The sequence below is a fragment of the Stegostoma tigrinum genome, chromosome 46 (assembly GCF_030684315.1).
Source record: "Stegostoma tigrinum isolate sSteTig4 chromosome 46, sSteTig4.hap1, whole genome shotgun sequence".
NCBI lineage: Eukaryota > Metazoa > Chordata > Chondrichthyes > Orectolobiformes > Stegostomatidae > Stegostoma > Stegostoma tigrinum.
In genome coordinates this window covers 10559078-10577971 of record NC_081399.1, presented here as the reverse complement: position 1 = coordinate 10577971, position 18894 = coordinate 10559078, and positions in this window count along the sequence as shown.

Sequence of the window (18894 nt, the reverse complement as noted above, 5' to 3'; positions counted from 1 at the left end):
GACCCCTCCCCGACCCATATTCACCAAAATCACTGACCCCTCCCTGTACCATCTTCACCGAAATCACTGACCCCTCCCTGAACCATATTCACCAAAATCACTGACCTCTCCCCGAATCATGTTCACCAAAATCACTGACCTCTCCCCGAACCATATTCACCGAAATCACTGACCCCTCCCCGAACTATATTCACCGAAATCACTGACCCCTCCCTGACCCATATTCACCGAAATCACTGACCCCTCCCCGACCCATATTCACCTAAATCACTGACCCCTCCCTGAACCATATGCACCAAAATCACTGACCCCTCCCTGAACCATATTCACCAAAATCACTGTCCACTCCCCGAACCATATTCACCAAAATCACTGACCCCTCCCCGAACCATATTCAGCAAAATCACTGACCCCTCCCTGACCCATATTCACCAAAATCACTGACCCCTCCCTGAACCATATTCACCAAAATCACTGTCCACTCCCCGAACCATATTCACCAAAATCACTGACCCCTCCCCGAACCATATTCAGCAAAATCACTGACCCCTCCCCGAACCATATTCAGCAAAATCACTGACCCCTCCCTGACCCATATTCACCAAAATCACGGACCCCTCCCCGAACCATATTCACCAAAATCACTGACCCCTCCCTGACGCATTTTCACCGAAATCACTGACCCAGAACCTCATTCACCGAAATCACTGACCCTTCCCTGAACCATATTCACCAAAATCACTGACCCCTCCCTGAGATATTCACCAAAATCACTGACCCCTCCCTGACCCATGTTCACCAAAATCAGTGACCCAACCCGAACCATATTCACCGAAATCAATGACCCCACTCTGTACCATCTTCACCGAAATTACTGACCCCTCCCTGACCCATATTCACCAAAATCACTGACTCCTCCCTGAACCATATTCACCAAAATCACTGACCTCTCCCCGAACCATATTCACCAAAATCACTGACCCCTCCCCCAACCATATTCACCACACAATCACTGACCCCTCCCTGAACCATATTCACCAAACTCACTGACCCCTCCCTGAACCATATTCACCAAAATCACTGACCTCTCCTGGAACCATATTCACCAAAATCAATGACTCCTTCCCGAACCATATTCACCGCAATCACTGACCCCTCCCTGTACCATATTCAGCAAAATCACTGACCCCTCCCTGACCCATATTCACCAAAGCCACTGCCCCTCCACGATCCATATTCACCAAAATCACTGACCCCTCCCTGTACCATATTCACCGAAATCACTGACCCCTCCCTGACCCATATTCACCGAAATCACTGACCCGTCCCCGAACCATATTCACCGAAATCACTGACCCCTCCCCGAAACATATTCATCGAAATCACTGACCCCTCCCCGAACCATATTCACCGAAATCACTGTCCACTCCCCGAACCATATTCACCAAAATCTCTGACCCGTCCCTGTACCATATTCACCCAAATCACTGACCCCTCCCTGACCCATATTCACCAAAATCACTGACCCCTCCCCGAACCATATTCACCAAAATCACTGACCTCTCCCTGACCCATATTCACCGAAATCACTGACCCTTCCCGGACCCATATTCACCGAAATCACTGACCCCTCCCTGACCCATATTCACCGAAATCACTGGTGCCTGCCTTAACCATATTCACCGAAATCACTGACCCCTCCCTGACCCATATTTACCAAAATCACTGACCCCTCCCCGAACCATATTCACCAAAATCACAGACCCCTCCCCGAAACATATTCACGGAAATCACTGACCCCTCCCCGAACCATATTCACCGAAATCACTGACCCCTCCCTGAACCATATTCACCGACATCACTGACCCCTCCCTGACCTATATTCACCGAAATCACTGACCCCTCCCTGAACCATGTTCACCGAAATCACTGACCCCTCCCTGAACCATATTCACCGACATCACTGACCCCTCCCTGACCCATATTCACCGAAATCACTGACCCCTCCCTGTACCATATTCACCAAAATCGCTGACTCCTCCCCGAACCGTATTCACCAAAATCACTGACCCCTCCCCGAACCATATTCATCAAAATCAGTGACTCCTCCCCGAACCATATTCACCGAAATCACTGACCCCTCCCCGAACCATATTCACCAAAATCACTGATCCCTCCCTGACCCATATTCACCGAAATTACTGACCCCTCCCTGAACCATGTTCACCAAAATCACTGACCCCACCCCGAAGCATATTCACCGAAATCACTGACCCCTCCCTGACCCATATTCACCAAAATCACTGACCCCTCCCTGCACCATATTCACCAAAATCACTGACCCCTCCGTGACCCATACTCTCCAAAATCACTGACCCCTCCCCGAACCATATTCACCAAAATCACTGACCCCTCCCTGACCCATATTCACCAAAATCACTGACCCCTCCCCGATCCATATTCACCAAAACCACTGACCCCTCCCCAAACCATATTCACCAAAATCACTGACCCCTCCCCAAACCATATTCACCAAAATCACTGATCCCTCCCCGATCCATATTCACCAAAACCACTGACCCCTCCCCAAACCATATTCACCAAAATCACTGACACCTCCCCAAACCATATTCACCAAAATCACTGACCCCTCCCCGAACCATATTCACCAAAATCACTGACCCCTCCCTGTACTATATTCACAAAAATCACTGTCCCCTCCCTTAAACATATTCACCAAACTCACTGACCCCTCCCCGAACCATATTCACCAAAATCACTGACCCCTCCCTGACCCATATTCACCAAAATCACTGACCCCTCCCCGAACCATATTCGCGAAAATCACTGACCCCTCCCTGAACCATATTCACCAAAATCACTGACCCCTCCCTGACCCATATTCACCAAAATCACTGTCCCCTCCCCAAACCATATTCACCAAAATCACTGACCCCTCCCTGTACCATATTCACCAAAATCACTGACCCCTCCCTGTACCATATCCACCAAAATCACTGACCTCTCCCGGAACCATATCCACCAAAATCAATGACCCATTCCCGAACCATATTCACCGCAATCACTGACCCCTCCCTGAACCATATTCGCCAAAATTACTGACCCCTCCCGGACCGATATTCACCCAAATCACTGACCCCTCCCCGACCCATATTCACCAAAATCACTGACCCCTCCCTGTACCATATTCACCAAAATCACTGACCCCACCCTGAACCATATTCACAAAAATCACTGACCCCTCCCTGAACCATATTCACCAAAATCACTGACCCCTCCCTGACCCATATTCACCAAAATCAGTGACCCCTCCCCGAACCATATTCAGCAAAATCACTGACCCCTCCCTGACCCATATTCACCAAAATCAGTGACCCCTCCCCGAACCATATTCACCAAAATCACTGAACCCTCCCCGAACCATATTCACCAAAATCACGGACCACTCCCCGACCCATATACACCAAAATCACTGACCCCTCCCTGTGCCATATTCACCAAAATCACTGACCCCTCCCCGAACCACATTCACCGAAATCACTGACCCTTCCCTGAACCATATTCACCAAAATCACTGACCTCTCCTGGAACCATATTCACCAAAATCAATGACTCCTTCCCGAACCATATTCACCGCAATCACTGACCCCTCCCTGTACCATATTCAGCAAAATCACTGACCCCTCCCTGACCCATATTCACCAAAGCCACTGCCCCTCCACGATCCATATTCACCAAAATCACTGACCCCTCCCTGTACCATATTCACCGAAATCACTGACCCCTCCCTGACCCATATTCACCGAAATCACTGACCCGTCCCCGAACCATATTCACCGAAATCACTGACCCCTCCCCGAAACATATTCATCGAAATCACTGACCCCTCCCCGAACCATATTCACCGAAATCACTGTCCACTCCCCGAACCATATTCACCAAAATCTCTGACCCGTCCCTGTACCATATTCACCCAAATCACTGACCCCTCCCTGACCCATATTCACCAAAATCACTGACCCCTCCCCGAACCATATTCACCAAAATCACTGACCTCTCCCTGACCCATATTCACCGAAATCACTGACCCTTCCCGGACCCATATTCACCGAAATCACTGACCCCTCCCTGACCCATATTCACCGAAATCACTGGTGCCTGCCTTAACCATATTCACCGAAATCACTGACCCCTCCCTGACCCATATTTACCAAAATCACTGACCCCTCCCCGAACCATATTCACCAAAATCACAGACCCCTCCCCGAAACATATTCACGGAAATCACTGACCCCTCCCCGAACCATATTCACCGAAATCACTGACCCCTCCCTGAACCATATTCACCGACATCACTGACCCCTCCCTGACCTATATTCACCGAAATCACTGACCCCTCCCTGAACCATGTTCACCGAAATCACTGACCCCTCCCTGAACCATATTCACCGACATCACTGACCCCTCCCTGACCCATATTCACCGAAATCACTGACCCCTCCCTGTACCATATTCACCAAAATCGCTGACTCCTCCCCGAACCGTATTCACCAAAATCACTGACCCCTCCCCGAACCATATTCATCAAAATCAGTGACTCCTCCCCGAACCATATTCACCGAAATCACTGACCCCTCCCCGAACCATATTCACCAAAATCACTGATCCCTCCCTGACCCATATTCACCGAAATTACTGACCCCTCCCTGAACCATGTTCACCAAAATCACTGACCCCACCCCGAAGCATATTCACCGAAATCACTGACCCCTCCCTGACCCATATTCACCAAAATCACTGACCCCTCCCTGCACCATATTCACCAAAATCACTGACCCCTCCGTGACCCATACTCTCCAAAATCACTGACCCCTCCCCGAACCATATTCACCAAAATCACTGACCCCTCCCTGACCCATATTCACCAAAATCACTGACCCCTCCCCGATCCATATTCACCAAAACCACTGACCCCTCCCCAAACCATATTCACCAAAATCACTGACCCCTCCCCAAACCATATTCACCAAAATCACTGATCCCTCCCCGATCCATATTCACCAAAACCACTGACCCCTCCCCAAACCATATTCACCAAAATCACTGACACCTCCCCAAACCATATTCACCAAAATCACTGACCCCTCCCCGAACCATATTCACCAAAATCACTGACCCCTCCCTGTACTATATTCACAAAAATCACTGTCCCCTCCCTTAAACATATTCACCAAACTCACTGACCCCTCCCCGAACCATATTCACCAAAATCACTGACCCCTCCCTGACCCATATTCACCAAAATCACTGACCCCTCCCCGAACCATATTCGCGAAAATCACTGACCCCTCCCTGAACCATATTCACCAAAATCACTGACCCCTCCCTGACCCATATTCACCAAAATCACTGTCCCCTCCCCAAACCATATTCACCAAAATCACTGACCCCTCCCTGTACCATATTCACCAAAATCACTGACCCCTCCCTGTACCATATTCACCAAAATCACTGACCTCTCCCGGAACCATATCCACCAAAATCAATGACCCATTCCCGAACCATATTCACCGCAATCACTGACCCCTCCCTGAACCATATTCGCCAAAATTACTGACCCCTCCCGGACCGATATTCACCCAAATCACTGACCCCTCCCCGACCCATATTCACCAAAATCACTGACCCCTCCCTGTACCATATTCACCAAAATCACTGACCCCACCCTGAACCATATTCACAAAAATCACTGACCCCTCCCTGAACCATATTCACCAAAATCACTGACCCCTCCCTGACCCATATTCACCAAAATCAGTGACCCCTCCCCGAACCATATTCAGCAAAATCACTGACCCCTCCCTGACCCATATTCACCAAAATCAGTGACCCCTCCCCGAACCATATTCACCAAAATCACTGAACCCTCCCCGAACCATATTCACCAAAATCACGGACCACTCCCCGACCCATATACACCAAAATCACTGACCCCTCCCTGTGCCATATTCACCAAAATCACTGACCCCTCCCTGTGCCATATTCACCAAAATCACTGACCCCTCCCTGAACCATATTCACCAAAATCACTGACCCCTCCCTGTGCCATATTCACCAAAATCACTGACCCCTCCCCGAACCACATTCACCGAAATCACTGACCCTTCCCTGAACCATATTCACCAAAATCACTGACCCCTCCCTGACCATATTCACCAAAATCACTGACCCCTCCCTGACCCATGTTCACCAAAATCAGTGACCCCTACCCAAACCATATTCACTGAAATCAATGACCCCTCCCTGAACCATATTCACCAAAATTACTGACCCCTCCCTGACCGACATTCACCAAAATCACTGACCCCTCCCTGACCCATATTCACCGAAATCACTGACACCTCCCCGAACCATATTCTCCGAAATCACTGACCCCTCCCTGACCCATATTCACCAAAATCACTGACCCCTCCCCGAACCATTTTCACCAAAATCACTGACCCCTCCCTGCACCATATTCACCAAAATCACTGACCCCTCCCTGACGCATATTCACCAGAATCACTGACCCCTCCCTGACCCATATTCACCCAAATCACTGATCCCTCCGTGACCCATATTCACCAAAATCACTGACCCCTCCCCAAACCAGAAACACCAAAATCTCTGACCCCTCCCTGACCCATATTCACCAAAATCACTGATCCCTGCCCGAACCATATTCACCAAAATCACTGACCCCTCCCCGATCCATATTCACCAAAATCACTGACCATACCCGGACCCATATTCACCGAAATCACTGAGCCCTCCCTGACCCATATTCACCAAAATCACTGGTCCCTCCCTGAACCATATTCACCAAAATCACTGACCCCTCCCTGACCCATATTCACCAAAATCACTGATCCCTCCCCGAACCATATTCACCAAAATCACTGACCCCTCCCCGAAACATATTCACGGAAATCACTGACCCCTCCCCGAACAATATTCACCGAAATCACTGACCCCTCCCCGAACTATATTCACCGAAATCACTGACCCCTCCCTGACCCATATTCACCGAAATCACTGACCCCTCCCCGACCCATATTCACCTAAATCACTGACCCCTCCCTGAACCATATGCACCAAAATCACTGACCCCTCCCTGAACCATATTCACCAAAATCACTGTCCACTCCCCGAACCATATTCACCAAAATCACTGACCCCTCCCCGAACCATATTCAGCAAAATCACTGACCCCTCCCTGACCCATATTCACCAAAATCACTGACCCCTCCCCGAACCATATTCAGCAAAATCACTGACCCCTCCCCGAACCATATTCAGCAAAATCACTGACCCCTCCCTGACCCATATTCACCAAAATCACGGACCCCTCCCCGAACCATATTCAGCAAAATCACTGACCCCTCCCCGACCCATATTCACCAAAATCACGGACCACTCCCCGACCCATATTCACTAAAATCACTGACCCCTCCCTGACGCATTTTCACCGAAATCACTGACCCAGAACCACATTCACCGAAATCACTGACCCTTCCCTGAACCATATTCACCAAAATCACTGACCCCTCCCTGAGATATTCACCAAAATCACTGACCCCTCCCTGACCCATGTTCACCAAAATCAGTGACCCAACCCGAACCATATTCACCGAAATCAATGACCCTCCCTGTACCATCTTCACCGAAATTACTGACCCCTCCCTGACCCATATTCACCAAAATCACTGATCCCTCCCTGAACCATATTCACCAAACTCACTGACCTCTCCTGGAACCATATTCACCAAAATCAATGACTCCTTCCCGAACCATATTCACCGCAATCACTGACCCCTCCCTGACCATATTCACCAAAATCACTGACCCCTCCCTGACCCATGTTCACCAAAATCAGTGACCCCTACCCAAACCATATTCACTGAAATCAATGACCCCTCCCTGAACCATATTCACCAAAATTACTGACCCCTCCCTGACCGACATTCACCAAAATCACTGACCCCTCCCTGACCCATATTCACCGAAATCACTGACACCTCCCCGAACCATATTCTCCGAAATCACTGACCCCTCCCTGACCCATATTCACCAAAATCACTGACCCCTCCCCGAACCATTTTCACCAAAATCACTGACCCCTCCCTGCACCATATTCACCAAAATCACTGACCCCTCCCTGACGCATATTCACCAGAATCACTGACCCCTCCCTGACCCATATTCACCCAAATCACTGATCCCTCCGTGACCCATATTCACCAAAATCACTGACCCCTCCCCAAACCAGAAACACCAAAATCTCTGACCCCTCCCTGACCCATATTCACCAAAATCACTGATCCCTGCCCGAACCATATTCACCAAAATCACTGACCCCTCCCCGATCCATATTCACCAAAATCACTGACCATACCCGGACCCATATTCACCGAAATCACTGAGCCCTCCCTGACCCATATTCACCAAAATCACTGGTCCCTCCCTGAACCATATTCACCAAAATCACTGACCCCTCCCTGACCCATATTCACCAAAATCACTGATCCCTCCCCGAACCATATTCACCAAAATCACTGACCCCTCCCCGAAACATATTCACGGAAATCACTGACCCCTCCCCGAACAATATTCACCGAAATCACTGACCCCTCCCCGAACTATATTCACCGAAATCACTGACCCCTCCCTGACCCATATTCACCGAAATCACTGACCCCTCCCCGACCCATATTCACCTAAATCACTGACCCCTCCCTGAACCATATGCACCAAAATCACTGACCCCTCCCTGAACCATATTCACCAAAATCACTGTCCACTCCCCGAACCATATTCACCAAAATCACTGACCCCTCCCCGAACCATATTCAGCAAAATCACTGACCCCTCCCTGACCCATATTCACCAAAATCACTGACCCCTCCCCGAACCATATTCAGCAAAATCACTGACCCCTCCCCGAACCATATTCAGCAAAATCACTGACCCCTCCCTGACCCATATTCACCAAAATCACGGACCCCTCCCCGAACCATATTCAGCAAAATCACTGACCCCTCCCCGACCCATATTCACCAAAATCACGGACCACTCCCCGACCCATATTCACTAAAATCACTGACCCCTCCCTGACGCATTTTCACCGAAATCACTGACCCAGAACCACATTCACCGAAATCACTGACCCTTCCCTGAACCATATTCACCAAAATCACTGACCCCTCCCTGAGATATTCACCAAAATCACTGACCCCTCCCTGACCCATGTTCACCAAAATCAGTGACCCAACCCGAACCATATTCACCGAAATCAATGACCCTCCCTGTACCATCTTCACCGAAATTACTGACCCCTCCCTGACCCATATTCACCAAAATCACTGATCCCTCCCTGAACCATATTCACCAAACTCACTGACCTCTCCTGGAACCATATTCACCAAAATCAATGACTCCTTCCCGAACCATATTCACCGCAATCACTGACCCCTCCCTGTACCATATTCAGCAAAATCACTGACCCCTCCCTGACCCATATTCACCAAAGCCACTGACCCCTCCCCAAACCATATTCACCAAAATCACTGACCCCTCCCTGTACCATATTCACCGAAATCACTGACCCCTCCCTGACCCATATTCACCAAACTCACTGACCCCTCCCTGAACCATATTCACCAAAATCACTGACCTCTCCTGGAACCATATTCACCAAAATCAATGACTCCTTCCCGAACCATATTCACCGCAATCACTGACCCCTCCCTGTACCATATTCAGCAAAATCACTGACCCCTCCCTGACCCATATTCACCAAAGCCACTGACCCCTCCCCAAACCATATTCACCAAAATCACTGACCCCTCCCTGTACCATATTCACCGAAATCACTGACCCCTCCCTGACCCATATTCACCAAAATCACTGACCCGTCCCCGAACCATATTCACCGAAATCACTGACCCCTCCCCGAAACATATTCATCGAACTCACTGACCACTCCCCGAACCATATTCACCGAAATCACTGTCCACTCCCCGAACCATATTCACCAAAATCTCTGACCCGTCCCTGTACCATATTCACCCAAATCACTGACCCCTCCCGGACCCATATTCACCAAAATCACTGACCCCTCCCCGAACCATATTCACCAAAATCACTGACCTCTCCCTGACCCATATTCACCGAAATCACTGACCCTTCCCGGACCCATATTCAGCGAAATCACTGACCCCTCCCTGACCCATATTCACCGAAATCACTGGTGCCTGCCTTAACCATATTCACCGAAATCACTGACCCCTCCCTGACCCATATTTACCAAAATCACTGACCCCTCCCCGAACCATATTCACCAAAATCACTGACCCCTCCCCGAAACATATTCACGGAAATCACTGACCCCTCCCCGAACCATATTCACCGAAATCACTGACCCCTCCCTGAACCATATTCACCGACATCACTGACCCCTCCCTGACCCATATTCACCAAAATCACTGACCCCTCCCCGAACCATATTCACCAAAATCACTGACCCCTCCCCGACCCATATTCACCAAAATCACTGACCGCTCCCCGACCCATATTCACCAAAATCACTGACCCCTCCCCGAACCATATTCATCAAAATCACTGACCCCTCCCTGACCCATATTCACCAAAATCAGTGACCCCTCCCCGAACCATATTCACCAAAATCACGGACCCCTCCCCGACCAACATTCACCGAAATCACTGACCCTTCCCTGAACCATATTCACCAAAATCACTGACCCCTCCCTGAGATATTCACCAAAATCACTGACCACTCCCTGACCCATATTCACCAAAATCACTGACCCCTCCCCGACCCATATTCACCGAAATCAATGACCCCCTCCCCGAACCATATTCACCAAAATTACTGACCCCTCCCCGAACCATATTCACCAAAATCACTGACCCCTCCCTGACCCATATTCACCGAAATCACTGACCCCTCCCTGACCCATATTCACCAAAATCACTGACCCCTCCCTGTACCATTTTCACCGAAATCACTGACCCCTCCCTGTACCATATTCACCAAAATCACTGACCCCTCCCAGACCCATATTCACCAAAATCAGTGACAACTCACCGAACCATATTCACCAAAATCACTGACCTCTCCCTGACCGATATTCACCGAAATCACTGACCCTTCCCGGACCCATATTCACCGAAATCACTGACCCCTCCCTGACCCATATTCACCAAAATCAATGACCCCTCCCCGAACCATATTCACCAAAATCACTGACCCCTCCCTGTACCATATTCAGCAAAATCACTGACCCCTCCCTGACCCATATTCACCAAAGCCACTGACCCCTCCCCGATCCATATTCACCAAAATCACTTACCCCTCCCTGTACCATATTCACCGAAATCACTGACCCCTCCCTGACCCATATTCACCGAAATCACTGACCCGTCCCCGAACCATATTCACCGAAATCACTGACCCCTCCCCGAAACATATTCACCGAAATCACTGCCCCCTCCCCGAAACATATTCACCCAAATCACTGACCCCTCCCCCGAACCATATTCACCAAAATCACTGACCCCTCCCCGACCCATGTTCACCAAAATCACTGACCCCTCCCCGAACCATATTCACCAAATTCACTGACCGCTCCCCGACCCATATTCACCGAAATCACTGCCCCCTCCCGGAAACATATTCACCAAAATCACTGACCCCTCCCCGAACCATATTCATCAAAATCAATGACCCCTCCCTGACCCATATTCACCAAAATCAGTGACCCCTCCCTGTACCATATTCACCAAAATCACTGACCCCTCCCTGTACCATATTCACCCAAATCACTGACCCCTCCCTGACCCATATTCACCAAAATCACTGACCCTTTCCCGAACCATATTCACCAAAATCACTGACCTCTCCCTGACCCATATTCACCGAAATCACTGACCCTTCCCGGACCCATATTCACCGAAATCACTGACCCCTCCCTGACCCATATTCACCGAAATCACTGACCCCTCCCTGACCCATATTCACCAAAATCACTGACCCTTCCCGGACCCATATTCACCGAAATCGCTGACCCCTCCCTGACCCATATTCACCGAAATCACTGGTCCCTCCCTGAACCATATTCACCAAAATCACTGACCCCTCCCCGAACCATATTCACCAAAATCACTGACCCCTCCCTGTACCATATTCACCGAAATCACTGACCCCTCCCCGACCCATATTCACCAAAATCACTGGTCCCTCCCTGAACCATATTCACCAAAATCACTGACCCCTCCCCGAACCATATTCACCAAAATCGCTGACCCCTCCCTGACCCATATTCACCGAAATCACTGACCCCTCCCTGAACCATATTCACCAAAATCACTGTCCCCTCCCCGACCCATATTCACCAAAATCTCTGACCCCTCCCTGTACCATATTCACCAAAATCACTGACCCCTCCCCGAACCATCTTCACCAAAATCACTGACCCCTCCCCGACCCTTATTCACCGAAATCACTGACCCCTCCCCGACCCATATTCACCAAAATCACTGACTCCTCCCCGAACCGTATTCACCAAAATCACTGACCCCTCCCCGACCCATGTTCACCAAAATCCCTGACCCCTCCCCGAACCATATTCACCAAAATCACTGACCCCTCCCTGACCCATATTCACGAAAATCACTGACCCCTCCCTGAACCATATTCACCAAAATCATTGACCCCTCCCCTGACCCATGTCTCCGAAATATTGATAACCATGCTTGGCTGCCTCAAACTATCCCAAAGTTTCACACTCCCCCAAAATATTAACCTCACTCCCCTTCAATTTCCTCGCTATCACTCTCTGTCCGTTCCCTCTCTCTTCTCCTCTCTCTCTCTCATACTGTTACTCTCTCTCACCTTTCCCCATTCCTTATCTATCACTGCTTTTCTCTCCACCTCCCTTTCTACCACATTATCCTGTCTCTTTTCTTCTGTCCTTTCTCCATTTCTCCCTCTATCTCCCTATTTTCTTCTTCCCTCCATCATGCTCGCCCTTGGGCTCTGTCTGTTTCTCAGTTTTTTGGTCACATCATAGTCTCTTGTGGGTGAGCCCAGGACCAGAGGGCACAGCCTCAGATGGAGAGGCACCAATTTAAGACTGAGATGAGGAGGAATATCTTCGCTGCTACAGAGAGCAGTGGGGGCGCAGAGCCCTTGTTGGTATTTAGGGCCAAGATAGGGAGATCCTTGATCAAGCAGGGAATGGAGGATTACGGGGGGAAGGGGCAGGATTATAGACGGGAGGAATCTTGGATCAGCCATGAATGAATGCTTGAGCGTTGGAGCAGACTCTATGCCCTACCCCTGCTCCTATTTCTTATGGTGTGACTCCTCTCTGGGGCTATACCGTTAGAAACCAGGTCCCACTACTCCCCTGGAAAGTTAATCGTTTTGGAAAACACTGAAAGTTCCCTCATTTATCTCCCTTTCAGTCCCAGATTTAAAGCAAACATTGATCAGGTTTTTATCCTGAACAAGAGTTGCTATTTAAGAGTTTAACAACAGCTAGACAGTTATATACATCTCTACGCATTAAAACTCCGATACAAACGCCCTGAAACAAACAGAAAAGAACACAGAGTAAAACAGATTACAGACAGAGCGAAAGATGGGTTGGTGCTTGTTCCGAGGCCCTGTTGTTGAGATGATTTTTATGGCACTTCTGTTGGCCAACTCATCGATTCAGTCATCTTTCTCCAGACGCTGGTTCACTTGTTAAAAAAACTCTGACTGACTATGTAAATGTCACAGCTTATAACCCACTGGAAGGAGAAACTGTCCTCCTTCAGGTTTACTATGACGTTTGACTGCAAAGAACAGAGAGACTGCTACACAGCTGGGGAAGAACTGAACACCTCTCTCTCTCTCTCTTCCCCCCCCCCCCCAACTCTTTCACTCTCTCCATCCCCCCTTCTCTCTCCCTCTAACTCTCTCTCTCTCACTTTCACTCTCTCCCCCCTTCTCTCTCCCTCTCTATCTCTCTCACTCTCTCTCTCACTCACTCTGCCTCACTCTCACTCTGACCCCTCTCCTCTCTCTCTCTCCATCTCTCTCTCTCTTTCACATTCATTCACTCATGCTGTCTCCCTCTCTCACTCACTCTATCTCCCTGCTTCTCTCTCACTCTCTCTCTCCCTTCTCTCCCTTTCTCACTCTCTCTCTCTCTCTCTCACACACGCACACACACTCCCTCTTCTCTCTCTGTCTCCCACTCTCTCTCACACACACACTCTCTCTCCCTCTTCTCTCTCTCTTTCTCAATCTCTCTCTCTCTCTCATTTGTGCCTATGCTGTGATTTGGTGTTGGTTGCCAATTGCTCAGAGTTACCCGGGATCCAAACACAACAAAGCATCAGACATTGATGGATGGTCACTAGCCCATAGACCAATTAACTTCTGTTGCCAGTGAAAGCTACATCTGTCTACCCCCTTTGAATGAGCTGCAACTCAATCCTCAATGACTGCATGTTCAAACAATTCTTTATGATGCAGGGAACGGGGCTCAGGCATCATTTCAAAATTACAGTCACCTTTTCAAACACCAACTTTAAAGAAAAGTTATTTCTCATGTCACTCCAGTTTACTTTTGAAAGCTTAAAGTTAATAGACTCAGTCCTCTCTCTCTCTGTGTCTCTCTCTCTCTGTCTCTCTGTCTCTGTCTCTGTTTCTGTCTCTGTCTCTCTGTCTCTCTCTCTGTCTCTTTCTCTCCCTGTCTGTCTCTCACTCTCTCTCTGTCTCTGTCTCTCTCTCTCTCTCTCTCTCTCTGTCTCTCTCCCTCTGTCTCTCACTCTCCCTCTGTCTCTCACTCTCTCTCTGTCTCTTTCTCTCTTTCTCTCACTCTATCTCCCTCTCTCTCTGTCTCTCACTCTCTCTCTGTCTCTTTCTCTCTTTCTCTCACTCTATCTCCCTCTCTCTCTGTCTCTGTCTCTCACTCTCTCTCTCTCTGTCTGTCTGTCTCTCTCTCTCTCTCTGTCTCTCTCTCTTTGTCTCTCACTCTCCGTCTCTCACTCTCCCTCTGTCTCTCACTCTCTCTCTGTCTCTTTCTCTCTCTGTCTCTCACTCTATCTCTCTCTGTCTCTTTCTGTTTCTTTCTCTCTCTCTCTCCTTGCATCCTTTTCTCTCCCTGTATTTCGGTTTTGCTCTCTCTCACTCTTTCATCCCTTAGCACTCTCATCCCCAGCCTGGCCTTGGAGTAGCCCATTTCTGTTCAGCATGGATAACGTTAAGGCCTTAGGGACATGTGTGTTCCCAGCGTCATGCTCCTATCACCATGTGCTACGGGACACCCTCTTCCACTGCCACTTCTCACCACCGAGTCAACAGCTAGTTAATCAGCGGTTAACTCCCCGAGCTTGTGAGTGGTTAATAGCTACAAGGCTCTGATACCCGGTTAACGGCCTCGAGTTCAAAGTTAGCGATGGCTAACTGGCAACTATGAGAAGCACAGATGAAAATAACAACAGCTGAACACTGTTGGCACAGGTTGGTGAGGAGTTATAGTTGCTGAGTACTGGTTAGTACACAAAGTCTGGCAAAGAAAACAGCGATGGCTAACGCGAGCATTGATGGACCATTTGAGTTCTCAAGTGACGGGTTAAGTATTGTTCCCAACGCAGGAATGATATAATGGTCGGTCAGTCATTACCCTTTACCCAGAACCTGTGGGATGTAGGTTCACTGATATTTATTCGGGGGGGGGGTGTTGTTGGATTTACTCGAATCGCTTGCACTGAAATGAATAAATATATTTATGAAGTGAACAAAAAGTTGGTTTCAGTTATCACAAGGTTAATGGAGGAGTAAATCCATCACACTTTCTGTGGGATGGTTCATTTAAGATGGAGAAACACATGAGAAGTTATAATCATGGCATATCTATGCTTCTGTGTGTGTGTGCGTGCAAGAGAGAGTGTGCATGTGTGTGTGAGAGTGAGTGTTCATGTGTGTGTGCACGTGTGTGAGAGAGAGAGAGAGTGTTCGTGGGTGTGTGTGTTCGTGTGTGTCAATGCATGACACCAGCATTGTAGGTCAGACTTCAAATGACAAAACAGAGTACTGGAGATGGGGACAGCGCTCAGTGACACCGGGTAAAGCTGACAATCAGTGCAACATTGAGGGCCGAAGGGCCTGTGCTATGCTGTAATGTTCTGTGTTCTATGTGTCCCTCCCTCATTCTCAGCGAAATGAAGGAGCTGGTCACTCAGGAAGCCAAGTGCAGGGCACGGCCCTGTCTGTGTCACTGGTGCTGAGGTTTGGTTTGTCGGGGCAGGGGGTGTGGGTGTGTGATCGGGAGCTTCGAGTCCCTAGGAGTGACAGTCAACAACAATCTGTCCCGGTCTATCAATGTGTCAGTCAAGAACGCACAACAGCGCCTGCACTTCCTGAGGAGGCTATGCAAATTCAGCTGCTCCGCAGGGACTCTCAGCAATTTGAAATCGACGCGCTGTAGAAAGCCTCCTACCCAGACGTGTCACAGCCTGGTACAGCCGCTGCTGTGCCCCAGGATTGTGGGAAACTACAGAGAACTGTGAACACGGCGCAGACCATCACACAAACCAGCTTTCCATCCATGTGTACTTCCCGCTGCTTCGGGAAAGCAGGCAAACATCAGATCCCTCCCATCCTCGGTTTTACTCTCCTCCGCCCTCCTGCAGCCAGCAGGTGTAAAGGTGACTGACTGACTGACTGAGCCCTTGTCTCAGCTGCACACACAGACACACAGACACACAGACACACAGACACACAGACACACAGACACACAGACACACAGACACACAGACACACAGACACACAGACACACAGACACACAGACACACAGACACACAGACACACAGACACACAGACACACAGACACACAGACACACAGACACACAGACAGCCTCAACTCTCTATTTGTAATATAATCTCCCTTCCTGCTCTCTCATTTCCCTCACATCCTTACCGCCCTACTGCGTTTCTCACTCTCCATTATCCCTCAATGAGAACACATGCCAACTTCTTCCCCACGTCCATCAACACAAGCTCAGTTATCACCAGACATCGTGGCACTTTTCCCTTATTTCCTTGGTCTTTCAAAACTCAACTTGTCCCTCCCACTTTACATTCGTCCCTAACTTCCTCCACCATTATATACACCCTTCCTAATTCCTATAGCTCTTCACGCTCATTTCCAAATTCTACACTTTGCACACACTCCCTACCTCCACCACCCTCTGTACACACACTCCCTACCTCCACCACCCTCTGTACACACACTCCCCCACTTTATACATGCTCTCCAATTCGATGGCCTCTTTACACACACTTCTTAACCCTGCATCACCTTTACACACGCTCCCTAATCCTAGACTCCTTAAATGTGCTCACTAATCCGACACCCTCAATACACACACTCCCTAATCCCACATCCTCTTCATACACGATCCCGAAACCCACACAATATTTACACACCCTCCCTAATCCAACTCCGTCCTTATAAACGCTCCCTTATGGCGCACCATCTTTATACCTTCTCCCTAAACCAGCACCTTTTTTGATGCATGGTCCCTGAACCAAATCCCTCTTTCTAGACGCTCCCTAAGACCTCACCGTCTTTATATATACTCCCTAATCCCACACCATCTTTATACACACTCTCTAATCCCACACCCTTCTTACACACTCTCCCTGACCCCACACCCTCTTTATCCACGCTCCCTAAACCCACATACTCACTAATCCCACAGACTGTACAAACGCTCGCTAAAGCCCACACCATTTTAATACATGCTCCCTAATTTTACATCCTCTTTATACACGCTCCCTAATATGACACCTTGATTATACACACTCTCTAATCCCACACACTCTTTACACACATTCCCTAATCCCACACACTCTTTACAAACTCTCCCTAATCCTGCAACATCTTTACACACAGTCCATAAACGCACAACCTCTTTATACATGCTCCCTAATCCCTCACACTCTTTACACACGTTACCTAATCCTACACACATTTTATACACGCTCCCGAATCCCACACCCTCTTTATACACACTCCTGAATCCCGCACCCTCTTTATACACACTCCTGAATCCCGCACCCTCTTTATACACACTCCTGAATCCCGCACCCTCTTTATACACACTCCTGAATCCCGCACCACCTTTACACACACTTCCTCATAGCACACGCTCCTTACATACGCTCACTAATCCCACTCTCATTACACACGCTCCCTAATCCTACAGGGAATTTATAGATACTCCCTAATCCAACCTCTTTTCTACACTCGCCCCCTAATCCCACACCCTCAAAACATGCCCCCTGCTTTCATACCCTCTTTTCACACTCTCCCTAGTCCCATAACCTCTTTACACACACTCCCTAATGCTACACCATCTTTATACCTGCTCGGTAAACCTACACCCTCTTTACACACTCCCCCTACTCCCATACCATCTTTACACACTCTCGCTAATCCTACACCATCTTTCTAAACACTCCCTAAACCCACACCATCATTATACACGACCCTAATCCCACACCATATTTACACACTCTCCCTAATCCCACAAGCACTTTATACACACTCCCTAATCCAATTCTCTCGTTACACCCACTCCCAAATCCCACGTCCTCTTTACACATGCTCCCTCACCCCATTCCGTCTTTTTATACACATGCTACCTCATCCTACTCCCTGTTTACTGACGCACCCTAATGCCACACCATGTTCATACATCCTCCCTAATTCCACACCCTCTTTGTGCTCACTCTTTAATCTTATTCATTCT